Source organism: Artibeus jamaicensis, unplaced genomic scaffold, assembly GCF_021234435.1.
Source record: "Artibeus jamaicensis isolate MK-2021 breed Jamaican fruit bat unplaced genomic scaffold, CSHL_Jam_final contig_519, whole genome shotgun sequence".
In the NCBI taxonomy this organism is placed as follows: Eukaryota; Metazoa; Chordata; class Mammalia; order Chiroptera; family Phyllostomidae; genus Artibeus; species Artibeus jamaicensis.
The window spans coordinates 18,365,481-18,392,797 of NW_026521871.1; the positions used below are offsets into that span (position 1 = coordinate 18,365,481).

General features: G+C 43.8%; 1 protein-coding gene across 3 annotated transcripts in view; it reads right to left on the reverse strand.

The window, feature by feature from the left end:
* The window catches only part of ATP2B2 (ATPase plasma membrane Ca2+ transporting 2), a 494,651-nt gene that overhangs the window by 443,600 nt on the left and 23,734 nt on the right, over window positions 1-27,317 (reverse strand). For all 3 annotated transcript variants that reach the window (XM_053668978.1, XM_053668979.1, XM_053668975.1), the window contains exon 2: window positions 22,882-22,997. The gene's annotated coding sequence lies outside the window, so the exon portion shown is untranslated. The remainder of the gene's footprint in view (window positions 1-22,881; window positions 22,998-27,317) is intronic.

The window sequence follows — 27,317 nt, forward strand, 5'->3', positions numbered from 1 at the left end:
AAATATAACATCTCTGAAGCATAATAAAGTGAAGAACAATACAATGAGGTATGACTGTGGTTCTGTAGAACTTTTAAAAATGTGCTGATGCCTTGGTTCAGGCTACCCAACAGGATTCCAGGGGGGCTATGAAATCACATAACAGGTATACAAGCAATCTGTAAACTGAAAAGCATTTTGCTATACAGATGATATTATTATTATGATTTTAATAAAGTATTATCAATTGCTTTCTGTATTTCTCCTGTGAATAAAGGGCTTGGTCATTGGACTATAAGAATCTGAGAGTGGCTTTGACTGTGTGTAATGCTCCTGGAGGCCCCAAAACAGTATAGAAGGAGTGTTATTCTCCCAATGCTTTCAATCCCAGCATCCACCATTTAAAATACGGGTAACTGTCATGAATATGATTTTCAGTGTAGTAGGCATTTCCTCCCATTTTATAGATGAGGCAAATTAAGGTCAACTTGACCAACATCCTTTGGCTTATAAGTGGCAGAGTCCAGACACACCAGTTTCTGTGCCTCTTTTTACACATCTTCCACCTTTCCTGCACCCCTCCAGTCCCCATCCTTCACAAAGGATGAAGATAATAGCCCAAGAGGCAAGGCTGGCATAAAAAGGCATCCCAGTAAAGACCTCATTTATAAAACCAAAGAGAGTCCTGAGGAAAGTTAATTGAAGTGAACGAAATCCCGAAGAATTTAGCACTCAATTTGAGGAACTATTTTTGGCTGAACCAAGATGAAAAGACAAAAGAGAGTGCACCAAAATTGAAAAGGAACTAATTTGGAAGACATAATGGGGAGCAAACTTCTCAAATTTCCTCAGAGCCCAGGAGACGTTATTATTCAAGAAATAATTAGATGCTATCCTGGGGGTAATGAAAGCTAAAGATGAAGAGGGAAAAAATTGAAAACTGCCAGAAAGGTCATGCTCTGCTCTCAATATTTCTTTCTTTTACAGATTTGAAGATGCAAGAATTAATTTGCAAAAGAACAATAAAGCCATACAAACTAATTATAGAAGAAATTGAGTTGGGAGAATCTAAACATCTTGCCCATCTGTTCAAGGATGACTGCTGGGAAGTACAGAAACAGGTGTATTCTGAGCCTTGAAAGAATGGGTAGTCTCTCCTGAAAGTGGCTGGAGGAGTGCAAAAGCATGTGCCCCTGCTGGAGGGGTCAGCAAACTTTCTGTTAAGGGCCAGATGGTGATTATTTTCAGGTTTGAGGGCCAGATAGTTGCTGTTGCAATTACTCAATTATGCTGCTTAGTATAAAAATGATAGTAACCAGTATGTCAATAAAAAGATGTGAATGTGTTCTCATAAAACTTTATTTGTGCCCTGGTTCGTGTAGGTCAGTGGATTGAGCCCAAGCCTGTGAACCGAAGGGTTGCTAGTTCAATTCCCAGTCAGGGCACATGCCTGGATTGTGGGTCAGGTCCCCAGTAGGGGGTACGTGTTAGGCAACCACACATTGATGTTTCTCTCCCTCTCTTTCTCCTTTCCTTGCCCTCTCTTTAAATAAATAAAATCTTTAAAAAAAAACCCTTTACTTGCAAAAAAAGGAAGCAAGTTGGATTTGGCCTTCAGGCTATAGTCTACTTCATTCCCACCCCCAAATTAGTACACCTGATGCTCTTATCAGCCACTGACCCTGTTCTTACCCACTCCAAAGAGTACTTAGTATGTGCTAAGCCGGTTCTTAGCACTTACATAACACCTATCATCTTCACAAAGGTACAGTTTTACAGATGGGGAACTGAAGCCCAGAGAGGTAAAGTAACTTGTCCCAGGTTACAACTAATGAGTGTCAGAGGCAAGATTTGAACCCAGAGAGTCTGGCTCCAGAGTCCATACTCTTTTTAAAAAGATGTTTATTGATTTTAGGGAGAAAGAAAAAGAGAAACATTGATGTAAGAGAGAAACATCAACTGATTGTCTCCCCTATGTGCTCTGACTAGGAGTCAAACCACCAACCTGTTTGTATGGAGGATGATTCTCCAACCAACTGAGCCACACTGGCAAGTGCCAGAGTACATGCCCTTAATCACTACAATTTGCTGCCTCTCATATGATTGGCTCCAAATTCTTTAGCAGCTGTCCATTGCTTACAAGATGGAGTCCAAATTCCATAGTATGGCATACAATGTCATATGTGACTTGGTACATCTCAGCTTTCTCCAAGCCCCATCTCTGCCCCATACATCCAGAACAGGTTGAAGAGGCCCATATTTGCACAACTTCATTCACGCTTTTCCTTCTGCATGGCATTCTCTTCTCCTCCTTTATTCACTAACACCTACTCTACCTTCCAGATTCAGCTAAAGTGTTATCTCTAAACAGCTCTCCATGACCCTATTGTTCATTCCAGGTTGATCAAGTCACTTCCCCTCTTTTGATCCTAGTTTCAATGCTTATAAATTGGTGTAGGATAGTGGAATGGCTAATTCCCCAAAAGCCACCAACACTTCAGTATGAATTAGTCCATAAGATTAGCTTGGTTCCCTGGGTGCATACTGAAGGAATGAAAAATAAAAGAATTAAGTTTGGGTGTAGGGAAGAGAAAGATTATATGTTGCATGAGTGAATTTATGCTGAAAACTTCGATTCTACCCAAGCCTAGAGTACAGCTCTGCCTGGCTGGGGGCTTGATAACTTATCTCTCTAACCTATATTCCCCCAGGGCGTGAGCTGTCAGACTGTGCTCAGGGGAACAACTGCTTCACCTGCATGCAGACTCCCTAATTCCAAGAATTATTCCAGGCCAATCCATCACTTCCCTCACCTCAGTCCTCTTGGTCTCATTCCCACCTCCCTTCTGCAGCCCCTTGCCTTGCCATTAATCACCCTATTAATGTTATTGTTTATTTTGCATTTAACAACTACCGCTCTGGTCTGAACTACTGCAATAGCCCCTTCACCCATATCTCTTGCCCCACTGCAGTCCTTTCTCAACTCAATATTCAAGGTCCTTTACAAGAAGTATCAGCCAAAGATTGACATTTCTCTGCTTCACCCTAGTGGATCCCATTTCACTCAAAGTAAAAACCAAAGTCCTTACATTTTCCTGCCCAACTAAAATGATCTCTGATTCTTCTCTTCCTGCTATACCCAACTAACTCCACCCCATCCACGCTTGCTGTTTCTCAAACACCTACCTCAGGGCCTTTGCACTTGCTCTTTCTTCCACCTAAAGCACTCTTCTTCCAGATCTCCCTTGGCTCACAATCTCACTTCATTTAGGACTTATTCAAATATCCCTCATCAGCAAGGCTTTCTCTGACCACCCATTAAAGATCAGCATCCCACCCTTCCCCATTACTCTCTATCTCCATTTACCTGCCTTATTTTTATATGATATTTTCTACCACTGAACACATAATATATTTGTTTATTATGTTAGTCTTCCCCCATTATAATGCAAAACTCTGAAAGCAAAGGCTTTTTCTGTTTATGTTTATTGTTGTGTGTCCAGCAACTAGCAGAGTTCTTAGCACAAAGTACGTGCTTAATACATACTATGAAATATATGCATATATGAATGAATTAATGTCCACCTCTCTACCAGGTCTTTTCCTTCAGCCTACAAAATACATCTAAGCTCTATTTTTAAAATAAATGAAACAAAAATCTTTCCTTGCCTATTTAGCTTATCATCTTTTTCTTCCTTTTGCCACAAACCAGATGCATAATTCTTTTTTGCGTAATTGCCATCAATGTGCACATATGATTTTGAGTTCTTTCTCACCTAACCATTCCCTGCACAGGCTGACAAATGTTTAGATGCAAGGTCACTCCCAGGTTTCTTTCATTCTTGTTCCATTTCACAACTTCTGCCACATCCCTATATCCTTCAGTATCTTTAATGCTTTTCTTTACCTTCAATATCTTTCTTTAAAACAGCTCATCTTTTTATTTCAATAGTTATTTAAAAATAAATCTTATAATACTATCATAAATGAGAAATCAGTATGACTCCCCCTAATCAGAATGTAACTATAGAATTAAAATAAAAGCAAAAATAATGTGATTGAATTCTAGGCAGACACTGTACTCTGGGCCAGGACTTCCCCACCCCCTTTACTTTTTGTGAAAAGAGAGAGCAGCACATGTCAGAGAGACATTAGAGACCCAGGAGGATGGTGACTATAGTTATTAATTCTGCATTGTATACCTGAAATTTGCTGAGAGAATAGACCCTATATGTCCTCATACACATAAAGGTAACTATGTGCGGTGACAGATGAGACAATTAACTTGTAATCATTTCACAATGTGTATCAAATCAAAGTGTTATACACTTTAAATATACTGTATACAATTTTATGTGTTAATTTTGCCTCAATAAATCTGGGATAAAAAAATAACCCAGGATCTCCCCGTTGATGCTTCTGGTAGAGTCATTAGCCTTGGGAGGCCTTGGAGACACACTGACATTCTCACAGTGTCACTCAAAGGAATTTAATGTTCCCAAATTTATGGCACTTAATGTTTTGCCTGTGTTCCCCCAAAACTTGCACTCATTTCTGGAACCAACCATCAGCCTCCCCTTGGATTCTGGAATGGTGGAGAGGAAGCCAGACTGCAAGACAGCTCTGATACTGGTCCTTGCCCAGTCCCAGCCTTGCATGCAATCTCAGAGAAGTTACTACTGCTCTCTGCAGCTCAGTTTCCTCACCTCTAAGACAAGCAGTTCACCTTGAGGATTTCTGACATTTATAATCTTCTGCGGTCTTATGTTTATGACTTAGTGATACATCTAATACCTACTCCACCAATTAATACACTACAACTCACTTAATCCCACTATAGAGCATTTATATTGTTTCTGGTCTTTCACAGCTCCAATCTTCACTGCTATAAATGTACTTTCCCCCATAAAGCATTTTCCCTAATTTTGAATTTTTTCATAGAATAAATTTCCAGAATTGGAATTCCTGAATTGAAGTATATGGATCTAATCCCCACTGGCTAAACCCCACAAACACACACACCCAAGGCTTGTAGCATTCTACAATCAGTGCTATATTTCACAACTATGCATTGATAGGAGTGAACTCTGGAGTGGGCCATGAATGCCAGCAGTAGGAATATCTGGGAACTTTAGACATCTTAGGCAGTTTAAGGCTTTAAAAAGATGTAAATTTAAGGGAAAGAGCTGGTCCACCTTCAGGCAAAGCTGTGATTTGGCTCCGGCTCACTCCTTGAAAGCCCCAGTGGCCTTAAACCTTCTTCTTCTGTACCCAAATCTTAGTTCCTTTTTGTCCCCAATTCGCTGACACCAGGAACAAGTAAAGGATTTTGGAGAAAGAAACTTCTTACCTTTTTTTTCCCATGGACCTGTTAGTTCACCTATTTTTCTTTAATGAGGAGGCCTACAGCCCTGGTGTCTCTCCCACTCACCAGGAAAAAAAGTGGGGGAACCTGAAACTGCACCCAAGACCAGCACCTTTTGAGATCACTTTGGATGTTTGGTTCTGAAGAAGGATGTGTGTTTTCTCTACATGATTTCTCAGACTTTTTCAGCAACAGGAAGGCTTTGTTCTACCAGTGTAGTCATACCATCTCCCCCATGAGTGTGTCAGCTCCCCGAGGTCAGGGATGTGTTTCTGCCTTTTTCAAGGTTGCACTTGCTGTATGTAGAGCAATGCCAAGATCGTAGCAAGGGTTCAGTACATATTTGTTGAATGAATGGATGTTGCAACCAAGTTCCTCCACTTTGATTTGTGTCTGGGGTAGAAAGTAGCATCAAGTCATCCCCAAATGGAAAGAAAATGTTCTAGGAACATGGCAGCTTATGGAAAATTAAGGGTTTTCTAGTCTGAAGAACTTCAGGATTATTCAAGTTTAAATTCAAACTGTAAATAAAGTGAAGTCTATAACAATAATTTTTTGAAGAAGATGATTAGAATGTGCTTCCTTGCCCCCCTGGAAAAAGAAGAAACTCAGTCTGAGAAGAGAGGTAAAAGGAGAGAAAAAGAGAGAGGAGAAAGGAAAAAAGAAATAAATAAGAGGAGAAAAAAGAGATAAGTGAGGGGAATATGTGACTTGATGGACAAATGCAATCAAAGAATAAAAACCAAAAAAGTTCCAGATCTCTGTTGAAACCATTTGTTCAATATGTCATTTTAAACATTGGCAGGGAAAGGCAAAGCAATTTTTCAAAATTGCCTGCATAGCCAATGAAAAATAAATTTCTAGCAGTGGTCCAGGGTGATGTGGCAAAGCTGCCCTCCAGCCCTGGATCCTGCCATCAGGAACCTGTGGCTGAGGAGCCAGCAGCAGCCAGGACTAAGAACCAAAGTCAGGTCCAGGTCAGGACCTTGGAGAGCACCAAGCCTGCCAGAGGCTGAGAGGAGCTGAGAGTGCCCAACAAACTGGCCAAGCCAAAGAAGTCTCCTCCCAGTCACTGTCTGAGTATTAAAAGATGGGTGCCTTCCACTCCTGGCTGAGGCCTTGTGCTAACCAGGAATGCAGAGACTGACATATGGAACCTTGAAGTTGAATGAGGCTGTCCCTGACCATCTTCTGCAATTCCTGGCCTCAGATCTGACTGTATCATCACCTGATCACCCTCGTTGCTGACTTGAGTCCTGTGTGTATTTGATTCTAGAAACCATTGGTACCTGCCCTGCCCATGGTGTAGGTAAGAAAACCTAGCCCCATAGAAATGAATTGAACTACCCAAAGTCACCCCAAGACCATGCCTCACATTCAGAAGGGGAAATTGTCTTTGGTTCTAGTCTGGCTAAAGCCAGTTCCTTATGGGGCTTGTCACTGTGCAGCTAATTGACTGTGAATGCAGGTGCAGTTGTGAGGCCCTGGCAACAGAGCTATACAATGTAGCAAGATCCTGATGCCAACCCCCCGAAGCAAGAATCACAACACAGCTTGGAGAGAGAAAAGGCCCCATTCAAGGTCAAAAATAAATACACAACCTCTGTAACCCAGAGCTGTGCATAGGGGCAGAGGTGACCTACTGCAGACCCTGGAAGAGAGACCCAAATTTCAAAATAAACTGTCATCACTCAGGACACTCTTGTGTGTCTGCATAGGGTTTTACCCTGGGTCATGTTATGAGAGGCATTAAAAAAATGGACTCCTGTCCCCAAGTGACCCTTCATCCTGGTATGATGAGGTCAGAAATTCTTGCATATGGCAGCCTTACTTTTAGTTTCAGCATTATCTTCTCTCCTTGTCCACTCATTTGGAATGCCACCAATGCCTAAAAAATGTAAGACTTCCACATTAGTCTCTACTTTGGGTGGTGTATTAGTTAGGATTCAAAAGAAAAACAAAACCTGGATAGATAGGTAGATAATGAGAGAGAGAGAGAGAGAGAGAGAGAGAGAGAGAGAGAGAGAGAGAGAATGAATATATTATGAGAAATTGGCTCAAATATGGAGGCTGAGAAGTCCTATGATATACCATCTGCCCTCTACAAGCTGGAGATCTAGGAGAGCTGGTGGTATAATTTAGTCCAAGTCCAAAGGCCTGAGAACCAGGGGAGCTGATGGTATAAATTCCAGTCCAAGGGCAGGAGAAAATGAGTTTAAATGAGATGTTTCAGCTCAAGCTGTTCCCTTCAGGACCTCAACAGATTGGGTGCTGCCCATTTACATTGGGGATGGAAATTTAACTTACTTAGTCTACTGATTCAAATGCTAATCTCTTCCAGAAACATCCTCACCTGGAGAAAATGTTCCCTCTGGACACCCCTTAATCCAATCAAGTTGACAGATAAAATTAACCATCATAGGTAGAAAATTTAACACCAACTGCACCCCTGAGATGAGACTTTGTAAAGGCCCCTTTCTCTCACAACCCTCACCATCGGTGGCAGCGTAGTTCATTCTCAACCCACACTCAGCACTTCTAATAATATTATTGCTGCATGGTCTATGTGAGTCATTCATATAGGCTACATATTAGAACCACTTGCAGAGCTTTTTAAAAACCCAATGTCAAGGTCATACCCCAACCATCATTATATCACAATCTCTGGGGATGGGGCCAGTCCCAGTAATTTTAAAGCTCCCCAGGGGATACCAATGAATAATCAGTGTCAAAAACCACAGCTGTCCTCGGAGAACAGAGTAGAGCTTTAACCATCTGTCCACTGAGCTGAGTCCTGTGGCCCCGCCTCAGGAGGCAGTATGGACATGCCTATTATACTAATGGTGGCAGTTAGACTGGGCTCCATTGCAAGACAAAAACTAAAACAACAACAAAACTCCCAGGACCCTAAATGTCAATGCTTACCCATCTAAGATTAATTGTAAAAAAAGATGCAAAGCAGTAACAGCATAACCTAATGCACAGCATGATGACTGTAGTTAAATGTAGTGCATACTTGAAGTTTGCTAAGACAGTAGATCTCAAATGTTCTCATCACACACACATACATGCACTGTAACTATGTGAGGTGATGGATATGTTAATTAGCTTGATTGTGGCAATCACTGCACATTTCACACAATTTTTTGTAACCAAAAACATTATGTTTATACTTCAAATATACACAATTTTCATTTGTCAATCACAACAATGAAAAGAGAAGAAAGTAACAGCATTAAAGTAAGGATATTCATCACAGCTAAAGGTTGCCTCATAGCATGGGACCAACCCCAAGAGGTAAGAACTCCAGTTGTCACACTGACATGGCATGACTACATCAGATGTGCTTTTTCTTTCAGTTTAGGAACAACTAACGCATACGCATGAGATATTAGAACCAGGAAGCTCAAGCTGAAATCTAGAACAGGGCTTCTCAAAACATGCTGATCACACAGTCATAACTCTGTGCAACCAGCCACAGCAGAGCTCTCTGATGGGCTCACTGAGATCAGAGGCAGATCATTGATCTCATTATATCAACAAATGATGACAAGCTGATATTTGAAAGCACCCTGAAACTCCTGGGCGGACCCATGGTCACAAATCAGTACTCTTTGTGCCTTCACCAGGGGTTAATGCTATGCGGGTACAGCTCTTACTTCAGCAAAATAGCTCAGGCCAATTCCAGGTCTGCTGCAATTCACCCTTACAGCATACCTATAAAATGAGTTAGCCTGCTTTTCCTTAAAACTCGATACTCAAAGTATAGCCTTGAACCAACAGCACTGGGGTGACCTGAAAGCTTGTTAGAAATGCAGAATCTCAGCCCCCTTGCCTCTGTCCCAGACCCACCAGGTCAGAATCTGCACTCCAGAAAGATCCGCAGGTGAGTCCTATGCATGTTGAAGTCTGAGGCTCCTGTCTGAGAGCTCACCACACTTGTGCCACTTTATCTTCCTACCTTTAAGGCCTCCTCTGACTGTGGCACTAATGTGTGCTAAGACCAGTATGATATGTTTAATAGGAGGAAAGAGCCCCTCATTGTGTGCCATCCCTGAGCCCCCCATCTCAGGTCGGGCAGAGCTGCCCAGGGTGGGGAGAGTACAAGTTTATAACCTGTCTCCCTTCACTGGAAACCCATCATTACCAAGGGCTCAGTGACCTTGTGCTGGAAGTAGTTTCTGGGGACTAGGAGGGCATTCCATCACTGTCCTTCTACCCAACACATGAATTCAGATGAAGCCAGATTAGAGCTGCAGGTGACTGTCACTCCTCCTCACAGCACCAACAGCTAATAATGAATCTCCATTTTAGAGTCATCTGACTGCTAGGTAGCATTTATTTGGACATTAGCTACATATCGGGTGCTTTATTCCTATCCCCCTATTCATCTACACCATCCTATAGAGCAAATGGTTATCCCCATCCTACAGAATACTGAGAATACCTATGAGAATACTGAGCCTTAGATTACGTATCTTGTCAAGGCCATCCAGACCAAGAGTCAGTGCCAGGACTTGGACTCAGGTATCCAGTTGCAAAGACCCCACTGCTCCCTCTGACTTTGCTCTTCTTTAAGAAATGACCCATGCAGATATGCTGGGGTTATAGGAGTGAGCACAGCAGATATAATCCCTGCTCTTGTGGATGCTGCAGTCTTGAGGGAGTAATTTCTGAGCATGCACTCTCTGCCTGACACTGCACTTTATTTATATTCAATTAATTATTTATATGAAAATCCTAAAAACAAGGACATTATCCTCATTTGAAGCACTGAGGCAGGTCTCAGAGAGGTCAAGTAACTTCTTCTGGGTCACAGAGCAGGGGCTGGCAGGATGTGGAAGGCATTGGGTGAACAGCCACCGGTGGTGCCTCAGTGACAGCTGAATGAATTAAGGTATGTATATGAGTACTGGGGCTTTTTCAAACTTCTCTGACTCCTTGCCAGCCTTCCAGAGTTACAGTCCTAAAGCCCACCAGAGGAAGGCTGGTGTCCTCTTTGCCATGCTCTGGAATTCTTCTAGGGAGTTTTCCTGTCCTCAATTTGCTGTGTAGCTTTGACCTCTCTAATCCATCATGTCAACTACCTGGCAGGGCCAGTGTGATGATCAAATAATACAGACCAGGTAAGAATGTTAGCAGGTGTGTGTCTGGTACACGTCAGTTATTTCTCCCTAATTTGGGGATGGCAGTGAGGTCATAGAAGATCCACACTGCTCACTGGGAGAACTATTGGCTGATTGAGCATGCAAACAAGTGGTCCTTGGCTCAGAGATGCAGCCCCTCTGGACCCTGAGTTGTTTTTTCAGCATCTGAGTCTTCTTGAGTGCCACGCACGGCAGCTCAGAGCAATTCAAGGGGCAGAGGCCCTTCCAACATTAATGCAATACCCAATTTAGCCACATGGGGACAGCATACACCCGTACAACACCCAGCTCTGGCGCTAGGATTCCCCTGCAAGGGGCTAATGAAGAGTTCATGCACGGAAAGCCAGAAGGCTGAGAACTGTAGTCTTCCATACTTGCGAGATAGGATTATTTAGGATCACTGCAAACAGAAAGGGCCTTCCAAATCTTACATTTTACAGAATTAACTATTTTAAAGAAGGGGAACCAAGGCATAGGAAACAATCAAACTTTTTATACACCTGAATATATTCAACATGGCCCAGGTGATAATCCCTCTGACCTCCTGGGGTGCAGTGACCCTAAACAGCTCATATCTTACCTCCTTCAAGAAGCCTTTCCTAATCATACTAATTTCTTTATCCCTTTTCTATTAATGGTCTGCTTTACAGAGGAACTTAATAAAAATTCCAATGTTTACTACTGTGTAGAAACAGAAATGAGCTTTGTGGCACATGTACCTCTACCACCCACTCCTATGCCCCAAATAGATATTAATAATTGATTGTTGAACTTTTCCCACTGGTTCCACAGCCACCTTAGATGCCTATCCCACACAGTACTCAAGTGGACATCACCAGTGATTGGCATTGGCAGGTGAAGTCAAATCGCTGCCATTTTTCTTTATATTAAATTTCCATGAATATTTGCTGGCAATGAGTTTTTTTGTTTCCCTAAATATAGTATCGATTCTTTGGGGATAACACCTGAATTATTCTTTCTGTATTCCAACAATGTTCCAAGCATTCTAGATGGTTGATGTCTTTAAGCTCCCTCCTGGGCTGGAAAGGCAGTGGGCCAAGGTGGGCATGGTTTCTGGAGCAAGACAATCCTCACTTCTAGACACAGCTCCGCCACTTACAGGCTGGGTGATCTGGAGCAAAGTGACCTCCATCCTTGAAGCTCAGTTTCCTCATCTTCAAAACTGGGGAGCATGTTACCTCCCTTGCAAAAACATCACAAAGATTCCATGATCCCATGTAGGCAAAGCCCCTAGCACAGTGCCTGGCACAGAGCAGGTGCTCAGTAAATGATGGCTTGTGTTATTAGCCTGATTGCTGAGTTGGAGGAAGGAGAAAGTGAGCCAAGTCTATGAAATTACAAGCAGACTTGCCCAATGAAGCCTGCTTATATAAAAAAAAAAAAAAGACACCCTCCAGTGCTTGAGACAGGTGAGTGCACAAGTACTTGACACTTTGCCTGGCAGCCAATACAAGTATCTGTTACAGCTAAGGTGGCAATTTCTGGGACAGAGCTAGCTCAAGAAAGGTTTAGGCAAATTTATGTCTGGATGACTAATAGTACCCAGGAGAAAAGGGAGTTGAAAGCCTTGCTGTGCCAACAAGCCAGAGCAGGACAGGTATGTCTGGGAAGTACCTAACAGCAGTTGATGGGTAAGAAGGCAAGCCTCCAGGTAGAATAGGGGCAGGTGGAATAGTTGCAAGGCAGACAGCAAGAAGAAGATGTCCCAGCAGATGAGTAGAAAAACACAGTCACCTGGGAGTAGGTCATGGGCAGGGATCCAGGCAGGTAGGTGGTAGATAGTTGGCACCCCCTGAGTGTGAAGATGAGGAGGAAGGTCAAAGTAAAACAAGAGAGTAAAATACACAGCAGGGACTTGGCTCTATGAATGAGGCTTCATTCATTTCAGCAGCCAAACCAACATGCAAGGTCAGGAAGCCTGGGATATTCATGCCCACATCCAGAATCAGCAGTCAGCTGGGGGACCATGAACCCAACCCTTAGGTTGCCCTCATTATTCTCAAGGTGCCCTGGCCTGCCAGCATGGAGAGCCTCTCCAAGCAGCTACTTCTGGCTCAGAAGATCTGTACAACTGTCTCTTGCCTCTCCTCACCACTGTCAGAGCAAATTTGCAGCAGCAGCATTCACGCATGCCCCAGGAAGCCTGTGAGGGTGGGCACTAGAGGGGATGGCCAGATTTAGTGATGCCTCATATCTCCATGACACCAGAGGACTCATTTCCTGGCCACGGCAGTGGAAAATGAAACTGGGTGGGTTTCCAGGGGGAAAGAAAAAGGGATCAAAGAGAAATATACTCAAATGCCACCTTGATTGCACTGGACTTCTAAACAGGTCCTGAATAGAGTAAGAGTCAAGATCCCTCAGTTCTCATCCATCCTTAACTCTGTTATAAAGTTGCTGTGTGCTGCAGAGGAAGCCACTCTGGGCCTCAGTCTCCTTGTTTGTAAAGTGAAGATAGTTACATCTGCCTTATGTGAGCAAACTGTTCAGAGAGCACAGAATGAGTGACCAGGGGTAACAGATGCATGTTCTCTTGTGTGTCAGCTCTGTCTGATCCCTGTGGTAAGAAGAATTCTGAAGCTGAGACCAAGCCAAGCCAGAAAACTGCTGTGATCAAAATACATCTGCCATGAGTCCAAGATTGCAGGGCACACTCTCCTATGTTACACACTTGCCATTTTTGTCCTAAATAATTGTAAGATATTTTTATTTTCATTTCTTATTTAGTCCAAAGCCAAAACCACTCTAAGAAGAGGCCAATATGCAGGAGGCTTTTTGTGCTCATCTCTCATACCCTTTTCTTTCTTTCCTTCTTCCTTCCTCCCTCGTTCCTTTTTTCCTTTCCTGCTTTTTTTCTTCTCATTTTTTTCCAGGTAAAGAGCACAGGCTCTGGTGCTCAGATCTGCTGCACAGACACGTGACTCAGGTGAGCCACTGCCTCTCTGAGACTCAGTGCCATGACCTGTAAAATGGAGACCACAATTCTACCTCAGGGGTGATATGAAGATTAAATGATGCCATGCCATGACAACCTGGCTATGAATCAGTGTCTTATGGCACTTCCTTTTCTGATAGCCATTGGCTCTCAATTTAACCTCTGCACGCACACCACTGGCTCAATCTGGAAGACCCAGGACCAAAGACAGGAAATGGGCCTGTCAGAGAGAAGAAGTATTTTCTGGTCATAATCACTGATGGCCTCTCTTGTCCCTGTTCCCAGGCTCTGACATGTCTCCTGTAATCTAGATTCCAAGTTGTTCTAGGATTTAGACCTATCCCTGCCCAGGGGTTTTCAGCTCTTGCTGGTACTAGTTGGGAATGATGCTGGGAAGGACCATTTACAATTGTTATACAACTTCAGAGCACCAACCAGGGGGTGACCACGATCATTTGCTCATCTTTCAGGGGCCCTAGACCTTTCTCAAGATCTCAGAGCACCTGAGGTTTAGGTGGCACTGACATTACCGGGCTCTAAACACCTCTCCTGGGATATGTGCCTTCCCAACCTCCTGGAGAGGGAGGTGAAGAAGAATGGGCAGAGTATAAATGTCAGACTCAGGCTCCTAAATCCCAGTCCAGCCAGGCCACTTCCTGGCACAGACTCCCAGCACCTCTCTGGGCCTCAGTCTTCTCATCTGTAGGTTTCCTCCAAAAAGGTGGCTATAGTACCAAATGAGATATCATGGATACATGAAAAGGCTCTGTAAACTGCAAAGTACTGGATATACATTAACTTGTGCCCTCCCCCCCCCTCAACATTCACAGTTTAAAGTAAGTCCCAGAGGCCTATTCTGGGCCATGACTGGAGAGCAGAAGGCCCTGCTTCCTAGTCGTATCACATGGTCATTGTACTCCCATCACTGCCTCATTTTCAGGTATATCCCCTTTCACTCTTGAAATTGAATAGAAACTTTCAACTACTCTTTATCATACCACATATTTTAAGGCCTCAGGGCCTTTGCTCAAGCTGTTTATTCTGCCTGGAATGCCCTTTTCCTCCCCACTTGCATCCTTTGCATCCCTTAAGACCCAATATCAATGCCAGTTCTTCTGGGAAGCCTCCCTACCTCATACTCCTTCCCCCAGAAAGGAGTGACTTGCTCACTAGGCTCAAACAGACCTTTATTTTTAAATGCTACCTTAGAATGAGACTGGAAAGGACAAGCTGAATTGGCTTGATGTGCACTCTCCTGGCCCAGCACACAGTAGCTACTTAGCTAGTGTATGGACTTGCTCCCATCACCTTCATTCCACTCACCCAAGACTGGCCATGTGTCTGGCTTTCAAAACTCAACACAGGCTCCCTCCTGGCCACTTATAAGCCCTTGATTCTTCATTGGCTTAGCCTATGCTCTCCCAAACACCATGGAGCAAAGCTGTACCAAAGCAGCCACAGGGTGCTGTGTGGCTATGTGTCAGGGTGTACAGGAGCTGAGAGGCTGTGGTCACGGAGGAGCCAACCCAGAGCCCCAAAGGCTGCCCATCACCATGGAGACAAGGCCCCATGGGCCAGCCAGGCCCAGGCTGGTCAGTGAATGAATAAACGTGGCCCATTTTTCTGCCTTTGTTCAGAGCCTCCCTGGGGCTTCCTGCTGTCAGCCCCAGCTGTGCGGAAGGCGGAATTTGCCTGATATCGCTGAGCTGCCGCCTGGCAGCACTGAGCCTGGCCCAGGCCACCCCACGCCAAGATTCATGCTCAGCTAACAAGCCCTACTTTGTTCCTGTGGGAAAGTCCAGCCCCTCAGGAAAGAGCCCTCTCTCTAGCCGGCCCCTGGTCTGGGGACTCAGCAAGGAAAACAAAGCTCTATCCGTTGGCAGTGATTCATAGGGCCCAATGTCCACCTCCGTGCCTGGCGAGATGGCGGATCTGCTCTGGGAGGTGGAACCCTGGTGCATCTCTTTCTCTCTCATCTGGGAGATGAGATGGGAATTGTTTGGCCAAAGGTCTCCCCACCTTCCCCAGCCTCTGGTTTGAAAGAGAGGGCTATGTAAGAGGCAGGTGGGCCTAGGCTGGGGGTGGCCTTGGCAAAACTCAGCTGATGCCCACATGAGACCTGAGGGAGATCAGTGTGGAATACCTGGCCCTTAAGCTGGGACCCTGTAGACTTGCAGATGCTCTGGCCTAAGCCAGCTGGGTGCAGTCCTGATACCACCTTTGTCCACATGGGTGGCCTTGCCCTCATCATGTCACTTAATCAGCCTCAAGAAAAAAAGTACTGAAGCTGGCTGCCTCCTAGGATTTCACTGACATTGGCAATGATAAGAGTCATTTCATTTAGCACCAATTCTGTGCCAGGCTCCTTGCAAAGAGCTCCCACGGGTTATCTCACTGGAAAGGTTCTTTCGATGAGAATCTCCCAGCTCAGATGTCTTCAGGAAACCAAAGGCACCTAAATGAAGGGCAGATGCAGCCAAGGGAAGGACAGCAGTGTGTGGCGGGCACTATGGGCACATGGGGACTCTGGCCCCATCTACTAGGTCCCCAACGACTAAGCACTGGCTATTGCTCACAAGTGAAAATGTGAGTCCAGCTTGGTTGGATCTTCTGATTATTTCTAAAGGGAGTTGGAAATATGTATTTTGATTGGAAATTTCTCAGTTTATAAAAATATAAAACTAAACAATGTATCATTTACATCTAAAGTAAAACTGTGGATAAAGTGTGGGGATGATAAGCATAAAATTCAGCATACTGGTGACCTCTTCAGGGTAGAGGGGACAGGCTGGGCAGGGTCACCCTGGGGCTCAGCAGTGTTGGGACTGATCTATTTCATAAGCTGGGAGAACATGTGATACAGATGTTTATTACATGATTCTCTATGACTTATATGTACATTATATGTTTTCTTCAGAATGCAATCCATGGACTCTATCATAGTAAATTATTTTATTTATTTATTTATTTTTAAAATATATTTTATTAATTATGCCATTACAGTTGTTCTATTTCCCCCCTTCATTTCCCTCCACCCTCCACACCCCCTCCCCCACCATTCCCCCTTTAGTTTATGACCATGTGTCTCAAGTTCTTTAGATTCTATATTTCCCATACTATTCTTGCCCTCCCCCTATCTATTTTCTACCTACCGTCTAGGCATAGTAAATTATTTTAAAACCACCTGGAGACCAGATAAAATCTGCTTTCATGGGACATCTAGTCCCTTATCTCCTATTTGTGACTCCTGTTCTATGGCTTAGGTAACATTATCCCCATTTCATGGATGAGGAAGCTGGGACTCCCAGGGTCTAAGCTACTTGTCCAAGGTCATACAGCTCTCACTGACAGCTGTGATTTGGGTTCTCCCAGAAGCAGAACCTGAGACAAGGGTCTGAGGACAGGTGGTTGGGAGGTGAACTTTGGAAACAGCTAGGGGACAGGAAGTAAGACAGAGAAGGGAGGGAAGCCCACAGAGGATGTGTCATCAACAGTGGCCCCTGTGGGCAGCTGGAGCTCAACCTTGCTGTGGACCTCCGAGAGACAGCATAGAACATGCATCTCCAAGTTCTCTTACTCTGTGGATGAGGGAGTGGGGAGAATATACACCCTTCCCATCAGCACTAGTTCAAGGTCACTCCAGGATGTGTTAATTCCCCTGGCATTCCTTGCCTGCTGTCAGTGAGGGCAGAGTGGCTCTGGGGCCAGAGAGCCCTCAAGCTCTCTTGGGATGCAGGGTTGCTGGCAGATGGAAGTCAGGCAGGTGTGCACTAAAAGGGTCAAGGTGAGAAATAGAGCAGGACACAGATGACAGTTTGCTGCTATGCTTGGGAACCCAGGTTGCTGGGCTTCCTACACTATGATGCCATTTACCTGCTCAAATTGACTTTCTGAGTAGCTTCTTATGCCACACCTGCTAAAGAAGAATCTCATAGGGAGTTGGAGAAAAGTACAAGCAGATGTGTTTTCAATGTTCAACATAATTCTCAGATATACTAAAATCTTAGCCTAGAATATAAAGCTCTGACTCTTAACCTGCCATTCAAAGTTGCGACCACACTCAGCTCTCAACATTCCCTTCCTGCTCCTGTCCTAGCCTCCACGTTACAGTGCCCTTAACCTGCTGGATTGGCTCTCTGAGGATCAGCTGGCCCTGGGAAATGCAATGCTTGTGGAAAAGTTCACATGTAGCAATTTCAGACTTGTGGGATTTAAGAAACTGCCTAAATTGAGGGTTTCTGAAATTACTCCACTTATCTCTTTTTGGCCTTAAGATTGCTTTTTATAAATTGAGATGATGAAAATGTTTCTCTTTTCCACTGAGAGTCATAAAGGGAATCAATTCCATTCCATAACCCAAAACACAAGTCTTAATTTTCCATTTCCTCAGTAAAGCTGTTAATCTCTAAACCTGAGCTGATGGTCCCCAATGTGGACTATAGTCCCCAGAGTGGACATCAAAAGAATATAAATGCTCTTCCTGCTTCCTTGGGGTTTATCTGAATTTAATACTGTAAAACAGACATGGGCAACTTCACCCTTAAGATTATATGGGTCCTTTAAGACAAGAGATATTCTTGTATTCTGTTGTACAACGTTTATGAGTATCTACCATGTGCCAGGCACTGTACTGGATAATGGGGATGCAGAAGTGAGTGAGCACCAGCCCCAATTTGGGGAACCTCAGGGAGGCTAGGGAGACAGATGGAATGGATTATTTCCTTACCATACTGTGCATGCAATGGCTGATAGGGGGATGTCCAAGTGTAAGGGGGTAACTCTGACTGTGGTGTTGTGGCCCCATGAATTATCGAGGGATGCAGTGGTTATATACTCAATCACCTTGCTGAGGGAAGAACACAGAATATGTCTCTGGCAGTTTCTACACTAGCCCCTGCCTCACTCTTTCCAGACTTATTTCTAAAGACAGCTGATGAGAGAAAACTGAGCACAAAATACTTCAGAGGTTCATCTTTTGGTTTTCTACTGACCTTCAGGATCTCTGCATACCTGAGGAGAACACTCTACTTGGGTGATAAGGTGTCCATAATACTTAATACTCTTCTGTTCAACAGGAAGGTCCCAGCAATAGCAGATCTCACTCAGTGTAAAGCTCCTTCCAGCCAGAGAGGCAGGTAATTTCCCATATCAGCCCCTAGGGGGTGCATATTTCATCACTCCTTCAGAAGAGGAAGGGACTTGATTCAAGAGATAACAATAGTATCTCCTTTAAGTGGGTCTGAAAGTTCTCCTGACATAGCATAGGACAAGATTTTATGGAGTGAAGGGATCCATGGAACGCCAGTACCTAGATGCCCTTTATAAAAAGTTTTATGATCTGGTAAGTCTGAGAACATGCACAGTGTTGTGGGGGTTCCAACAGGATAGATGAAGATCCATATAAAGACACTACTGACTTTGTTAAAGAGTTTAATGTTTTCTTAAGGGCAAAGGCCATAGAAACATTCCTGTTTGGTGTGGAGTTCAGAAATAAATTTGGTCATGTACCAGCATGAGCGCCAGGGGTGGAGGCTCAGGCCTCGGCACAGCCAAGTCCACAGAGATAAGGGTGCCAGTGCTACCATTTATACTGTAGGAGGCCTCTGCCAACATCAGAACCTTGAGTCATCAGGTTCTTTGGGGTCATTACATTCTTCTGGTTCATCTAGACTGTGCTGAACATTCTGGCTACAGCTAGTCTGCTCAATTCCTGCAAGAAACTGCTACAAATCAACCCTAGCCCCTTTTGAGTATTGACTGCTAGATTGAGCCTATGAAAGACCAAATTCTCAGATTTATCATCTTCCCTAGAAATGGTTCTCAAACTTGGCTGCCATTAGAATTTCCAGTAGAGCTCTAAGCAATACCCACATCCAAAAGATGCCTAAGTCATTGGTTTGGGGTATAGCTTGGGCATCAGGAGATATTTAAACTCTTCCCCAGTTGATTCTAATGGGCAGCCAAAGTTATGACCACTGACCCAGAAGCACCAGGCAGTGGGCCCCATCCACCATTTCCTTTAAAACAAACAATGCACTTTCTATTAAAGGTTCTAAGAACCCCTGCAGTAAAAACCCCCACGTAACCCAGTATTTCCCAAACTTATTTAGTAATGGAACCCTTTAGTCTCCCAACACTTACTAACATTAGGGAAAATGGCATTGTGCAGAATATGCTTTGGGATATGCCAGGGAGAGAGCACTCTACAGGGTACAGGAGTCTACAGGTAGTAGGAATAAGTGGTCTATAAAAGCAGAAGATCATTCCAACATTTGTCTGTGATGGAAGGTGGTATAATTAATTGAAATATTTGCTTTCTGCCCTGGCTGCTGTGGCTCAGTGGATTGAGTGCCGGCCTACGAACCAAAAGGCCACTGGTTCAATTCCCAGTCAGGGCACATGCCTGGGTTGTGGGCCAGGTCCCTGGTGTGGGGTGTAGAAGAGACAACTACATACTGACGTTTCTCTCTCTCTCTTTCTCCCTCCCTTCCCCTTCTTTTTTTTTTTTTAATATTTTATTTATTTATTTTCAGAGAGAGGGGAAGGAAAGGAGAAAGAGAGAGAGAGAAACATCAGTGTGTGGTTGCCTCTCATGTGTCCCGCACTGGGAACTGACCTGCAACCCAGGCATGTGCCCTGACTGGGAATCGAACCGCGATCGCATGGTTCGCAGGCCCGCGCTCAATCCGCTGAGCTACACCAGCCAGGGCCCCCTTGATCTTTTAAAAAAATTGTTTTTTTTCTACATTGACCTCTGGCTTGGCCATGTGACTTACTCTGGCCAAAGACATAGGTTGCCTGTGGGCAGAAGCTTTAAGAGCCATTGTCTGATGTCATTTAGTTCTCTGTTTTCCTTTTATTATGAGAGCAAATTTCAGCCAGCCTGAGGCCCAGGCTGCTCAGCCAGCCTGGGTCCTAGAGTGAAAGGGACATGTAAAAGAACCACAACCAATCCTTAGTGGACATGTACTTTGAATTAGAAATAAACCTTTGTGGTTGTAAGCCACAGAGATTTTGCGGTTACTTGTTGCCACAGCATAACTTAGTTTATGCTGACTGGTGCACCCATGGGAATAGTGCTGGTAACATGCTTACTTATGCTCAAAGTGCTAAAAATTTAGGCTGAGTATTCAGACCTTCTGTATTATTTGAATTTTTGCTCATGAGCATGTATTTCATTTAAAAAATGACTGGTTTAAAAGTGCTTCAAGTTTTGCTCTCATATTGATCCTCTTAGATGAAATCCTCCTTCTGCTCAGGCTGGCAGGGTCAATTGGATGCTTTAAGCATATTCTTTGCTCAAATAAGACAAGAAAATGCCTTTCCCAGAGGGGATGCCTAACCTTTTAAAAAATACCCTTTGAGAACTTGGATGTGCAGGAAGAAATGCTTTGGGGGACATGGCTTTAAAACCAGGGGATGTTATTTTTGGTCTCTGCTCAACACGAATAGGCTCTGGGTCACCCACCTGGAGGGGAAATGGCTCAGTCGAAATGTCAAGACAATAACTTCCACAAGACCTTTCAGTTTTGTGCTCTGGGGAAAATTAGGCAGCCCAGAGTAATGTATATCCACCCTCTGGAAAGATGTCCAAGAACAGCATGAAGCACATCCTTTGGCTGGTTCACTTAAGCTAGCTGGATTGACCCCCTATGAAAATATCTCCCTCAATCACCTCTCATGGTGCCTGTAATTCTATCATGAAAGTTTTCTTCCTCTGGCCTCCCAAAATGCTCTATTATGGAGCTTAACAAAGTAGAATCCATGAAGCTGTTGACTTGTGAATAGGTATGTGTGATTGGCATCAGGTTTGAGGATCTAAAGGATAGTGTTACAGGATGGAAATGAGCCAGAGGGGTTTCCAGGAGTTATTCCTTCTGGAATCAGTCAAGGGTGAGGCTAAGATGTGAATTAGCCTGGCACCATAGGCCTGGTTAGGGCTTAGCAATGAGTGTGACTGAGATCCGGCTGGTATGTTCTGGAGCACATAAACCTGTTGTTAAAATACTGAAATAACTCCTTTATGTTGTAACTAGCTGCTGCCATTTTTGGATTAAAGCTTTACTGGTAGAATCCCAGGCACAGTGACAGGTTGGTGGGATGGCCCTAGCCACTTTCTAAGGTCAAACTCCACCCCTCCCACCTGCCATCAAAAAACAAAGGGAATGGAACCTGGTTACCGGACAACTCAAAAATAATTCATTTTCGTTTTTTTTTCTCCAGATATGACCAAGGCCCGTGGGAATGTAACCCAGGCAGTGGGTACCAAAAGTGAAAAAGAGGCATAGAGGGAGGTGGAGGAGGGAGGGAGGAGGCCAGACACAGACTTCTCCAGCCTCTCTATGTGCAGAGGAGTCGCCCTGAACTTTGAAGAGGAACATGGCAGCATGAAGCTGTTATTGAAAGCTGGGGAAGAATAAGTCTATTAGATGCTTGTACTCAACAGGTTTTCACTGATGCCAAAGCAACCAAAATACTCAGGGTGAAGTATCTGGGTGAGAAGTAGGAAGCTTTTTAAAAGGTACTAAAAAACTAGAGTATCCAGAATACATAAAAGAGCACCTACAAATCAGTAAGATGACAGCTAGCCCACTAAACTCCTGGGTAAAAGACTAGAAGATTCACTTTAACAAGAGAATGTCCAACTGGCCAATAATTATATGTAAGAAGGCTCAATCTTTTACTGATCAGGCAAATTAACACCACAGTGAAATCCCTTTACATACCCAGCAGAATCACTAAAATGCAAGACAGACAAGAGTTTTCAAGGATGCAGAGCACCTGAAATTTACATATGTTGGAGGAGCATGGATAGATATCACCAATGTAACACTGAAGGAAAGAAGCCAAACACAAACATTACATACTGTAGGATTCTGTTCCTATGAAGTTCCAAGGCAGACAGGTAGGACTTGGGAAAGTGCATATGCAAGCCTAGGCTAGGAAGTGACTACAAAGGGCACAACAGGGGCTTCTGTGGTGCTGGTACTAAAAGCTTCTTGACTGGAGTGCTAGTTTCATGGATACCATCAACTAGTAACACCCATGAAGCTTACCACTTATGATTTGTGCACTTTTCTGTATATCTGTAATTCTTAAGTAAAAATTAAGGGACAGATCTTCAAAAAGATATTTCTGTGTTAATTCCCTCCATATTCACATGTCTAAAGGAAGAAAAAGTATCAAAAGATATATCTTTCCTGAAAAATATTTACTTAACTACATTCTCACTCTTCTCAGAAACACTGCAGCAACAATGACATCTGCTAACATACAGCTCTCAGAAAAGAATGTGCTCAGTGTGTAGAATCTCTGCATGAACAAGTGAAAGGACTCTGAATCGAAAAAAATATTAGTTTCACAAATATTTTTTGCTATTGTAAATAACCCCCCACGATTTAGTAGTTTCACAAATATATATTTTTTTTGCTCACATGCTCCAATGCTGCTGTTTCTGATTGGCACACAGCTCTCCTCCACATGGTGATTCAGACATCCAGACTTGGACTCTGAAGTCGTCCACATCTAGGAGGAAGTTGAAAGACCACATCTAGGAGGAAGTTGAAAGAGATGATGAAGATACAACTGTTTCTTAACAGCACTGGCCTGGAAAAGACACACATCCCTTCCACTCATATTCCACTGGTGAGAACTAGTCACTTAAATCCAAGGAGTGCTGAGAATGCCATCCCTGGCTGGGCAGCCACTATCCAACTCTATACTATGGAAGAGAAAGTACAAGCCATATCCACCACCTATCATTTAAGGATAAAGATGCTGAATCTCAAAGATGAACTCACACAGGGCAGAGCAATTTGTACATGGCAGTGCTGAGATCTGAACACATACCTGTCTGCTTCCTAAACTTCAGGTCTTTGTATTAAGTAGTCCTATCTCTGCCTGGGGCACTGAATTCCTCCTTTCTGAGCCAGGTCCTTCAACTCATGGGAAGGAAAGAATGAAGATTTGACTTTGAAGCTGTGACAGCACCAACTACATGATCCAAGCAGCTTCAAGGGTCATGAGTAAGATGCTGGAGATTGCTGCCATTGGGATGGATGGAACGAAATGGAGGGACCCCAGATAATGGCCAATATTTAAGGTCCCAATGGGCAAGACCCCAGCTGACAGCCAGACCTTATTCCTGAAGGTGGTGGTGGGAGAAGTATAACAAGTTAGAAAAGGAAGGTGGGGAGAGAGGAAGGCCAAGCCCACTGGACTGAACCAGCATGTGTCTTCTGGAGGGCTCATCCCCGAGCTGGGGGCAGCCAGGAGAGTCTGGAAATAGTGTGTGAAGATGTCATGGTTCTCCCAGAAGCAGACTGGAGGCAAGTGCTTAAGCATAAGTAATTTATTTAGAAAGTTATCCTAGGAAATACCAATAGGAGAAAGAGTGGCTGTTATCAACCACATGACCTATATAGGGAACTACAGCCTGGTCTTACTGAAGACCTCTAGGGAACAGTACAGGAGTGTCCAACCTTATGGCATCTCTGGGCCACACTGGAAAAAGAAGAGTTGTCTTGGACCACACATTTAATATACAAACACTAATGAAAACTTATGAGCAAAAAAAAGGCCCTTGCATAATTTTTGTTAATATCTGACACCACAGATAAACAAAAGAGTCCTCACATAATAACCCTAATTATGCAGGGGCCCTTCGGATAATCTTTGTTTATTTTTAATTATTTATTTTTTCAAATACATTTTTATTGATTGTGCTATTATAGTTGTCCCATTTCCCACCCTTTATTTCCCTCCACCCTGCAAATCCCCTCCCACCCACACTCCCACACCCCTTAGTTCATGTCCATGGGTCTACATATAAGTTCTTTGACTTCTCCATTTCCTACACCATTCTTAACCTCTCCCTGTCTATTTTGTACTGACCATTTATGCTTCTTATTCCCTACCTTTACCCCCATTCCTACCCTCTCTCTGATGATAACCCTCCATATGATCTCCATTTGATTCTGTTCCTGTTCTAGTTGTTTGCTTAGTTCATTTCTGGGTTTTTTTTTTAGGTTCAGTTTTTAATAGCTGTGAGTTTGTTGTCATTTTACTGTTCATTTTTTATCTTATTTTTATTAGATAAGTCTCTTTAACATTTCATATAATCAGGGTTTGGTGATGATGAACTCCTTTAACTTGACCTGATCTGGGAAGCACTTCATCTGCACTTCCATTTGAAATGATAGCTTTGCTGAATAGAGTAATCTTGGATGTAGGTCCTTGCTCTTCATGACTTCAAATACTTCCTTCCAGCCCCTTCTTGCCTGCAAGGTTTCTTTTGAGAAATCCGCTGATAGTCTTATGGGAACTACATTGTAGACAACTGTCTCCTTTTCTCTTGCTGCTTTTAAGATTCTCTCCTTATCTTTAATCTTGGGTAATATAATGATGATATGCCTTGGTGTGTGCTTCCTTGGGTCCAACTTCTTTGGGACTCTCTAAGCTTCCTGGACTTCCCAGAATTCTATTTCTTTTGCCAAATTGGAGAAGTTCTCCTTCACTGTGTTTTCAAATAAGTTTTCAATTTCTTGCTCTTCCTCTTCTCCTTCTGTGCCCCTAGGATTCAGGTGTTGGAACTTTTAAAGTTGTCCCCAAGGTTCCTAAGCCTCTCCTCATTTTTTTTCAATTCTTGTTTCTTCATTCTGTTCTCCTTGAATGTTTATTTCTTCCTTCTGCTCCAAACTGTTGAGTCCTGGTTTCCTTTCTGTCACTGTTGATTCCCAGTACATGTTCCTTTATTTCGCTTTTCATAGCCTTTACTTTTTCCACTATTTTGCAACCATACTCAACCATTTCTGTGAGTGTCCTGATTACCAGTGTTTTGAACTGCGCATCTGATAGGTTGGCTATCTCTTTGACACTTAGTTGTATTTTTTCTGGACCTTTGATCTGTCCTTTTATTTGGGCCTTTTTTTTTGTATTGGTGTGCCTGTAGCAAGGGGCAGAGCCTTAGGTATTCTCCAGTGTGAGGCAACCCAAGTCACTGTGTTATGATGCTGTCAATGGGGGAGAGGTCTGAGAGAGAACAGTGCCACTTGCTCAGCTTTCTGCTGGTTTTCAATAACTTCTCCCACTATCTATAAGCAAAGTAGGCACTTCTGGTTCTGATTCCTAGGTGGGTGGTTTTGTGTATGTTCTAGGACCCTGAGGGTCTCTCCTGTGAGGCTGGGAGTTTTTCCTGCCACAGGTTTTTTTAAGTCAGGGGTTTTGAGGCTTTATTTCCCTGCACTGGAACCTTGGGTTGTGTAGTCTGTCTCACTCCCCAGTTATTCTTCCTGGTTTATCTGCACATAAATGTGGGAATGCCCAGTCTGCCAGCTACTGCCTCACCCAGACCACCAGCTGCCTACTCACTTGCCCCAGTCCTCCAGCTGCTGCCTTGCCACAGTCCTCTCTGCCCAACTGCCCATCCCCACCCCTCCTACCGGTCTGGATGAATGTTTCTTCTTTAACTCCTTGGTTGTTGAACTTCCATACAGTTCAATTTTATGGCAGTTCTGTTTTTTTTTTTTAAATTTGTTGTCCTTCTTCTGGTTGTGTGAGGAGGCACAGTGTGTCTACCTGTGTTTCCATCCTCACTGGAAGGCCTTGATAATCTTCTAAAATTGTTGAGCAGGTCCCAAGTTTATAATTACTAATTTAGAAAATATACATATCTAAGTAATGAAACTTAGTACAAAAGTTAGTAATAAAACAAAGTAATGCTTTAAGTAAATTTATGATTTTGTGTTCGGCCGCATTCATAGCCACTCCAGGCCTGGGTCGTGGATTAGTCACCCCTGGTGTAGAACATGCTTCAGAACTATCCCAACAGGGGTTTTATCCACCAGATCTCCAGAGGAGGCACTGCAGGTGGGGTCCAGGTGGTGAATCCACAGTGCTTGCTCCCCAAGTATTATCCTGGGGCTCAGAATTGTAGGACATGACTAGATGTTGGTACCGGGGCCACTGGTATACTTCCTGCCTTGGTCAGAATTGGCTTAGAAATTGGGTTGAAATCTATGGCTGTATGTGGGCAGCAAAAGGCCAGGTATGACTCCACAATGTAGGAATGGAGGAAGGTAACTGTATCCTCTGAGATGGTGGACAAATGTATGGAGGATGCCTGAGGTGCCCCAGCCACTGCTCCACGGCTTAATCTGCAGGATGCATCCAACCCCATTCTCCCTCCCCGCTGGCCCTTTCCAAGTCCATATCCAGACTGCCTCACTTACACTCACCAACTGAAGAGGGGGGGAGCACAGGAGGAAGCTGAGAGCATCGAGAAATTCACCTGCAGCACAGCATGGTAGCTGTGCAGGTACCCATGTGATCCTGGTGACTAGGTAGCCAGGGCAGCTTCCTCTGAGGGGAACAGTGTCCCCATGGAACCAGATCAGCACAGGGACAAAGCCCTTGAAATCGTACTCACTTCTGAAGTCTTTTTCTCTCCTGCTTCAAAAGGTTCCATGGAAGATGTCAGCCAGAATGAATGCTCAAGTAAATGCATTAAAGTAATTTCCCTGATGTAAATGCAAAGGTAGCTGGGAGCCAATGGGAACAGCAGCATCTACCAGCCAACTCTTGGGGTCTCAGATTTGTGGCCAGAGTTTTTGGAGAGTTTTGGGGAGTAGGAATGGATGCTGGGCATAAGTTCATGACTTTGTCCTACCAAAACTGCACAAGGACACCCAGAAGGTACCTTCTTGTTCTGTAGATAAGAAGTACAGACTAACACCCAGTACTGTGAGTACTGAAGATCCTTAGACTGTATACAGGGGCCTAAAAGAAGGGAGGAATGTTCTGACTGTGGTTGGGAGATCAGCTTGGAGAAAGCCTGCATGGCAAACACTGAAAAGGGATCAGCTTTTAACCA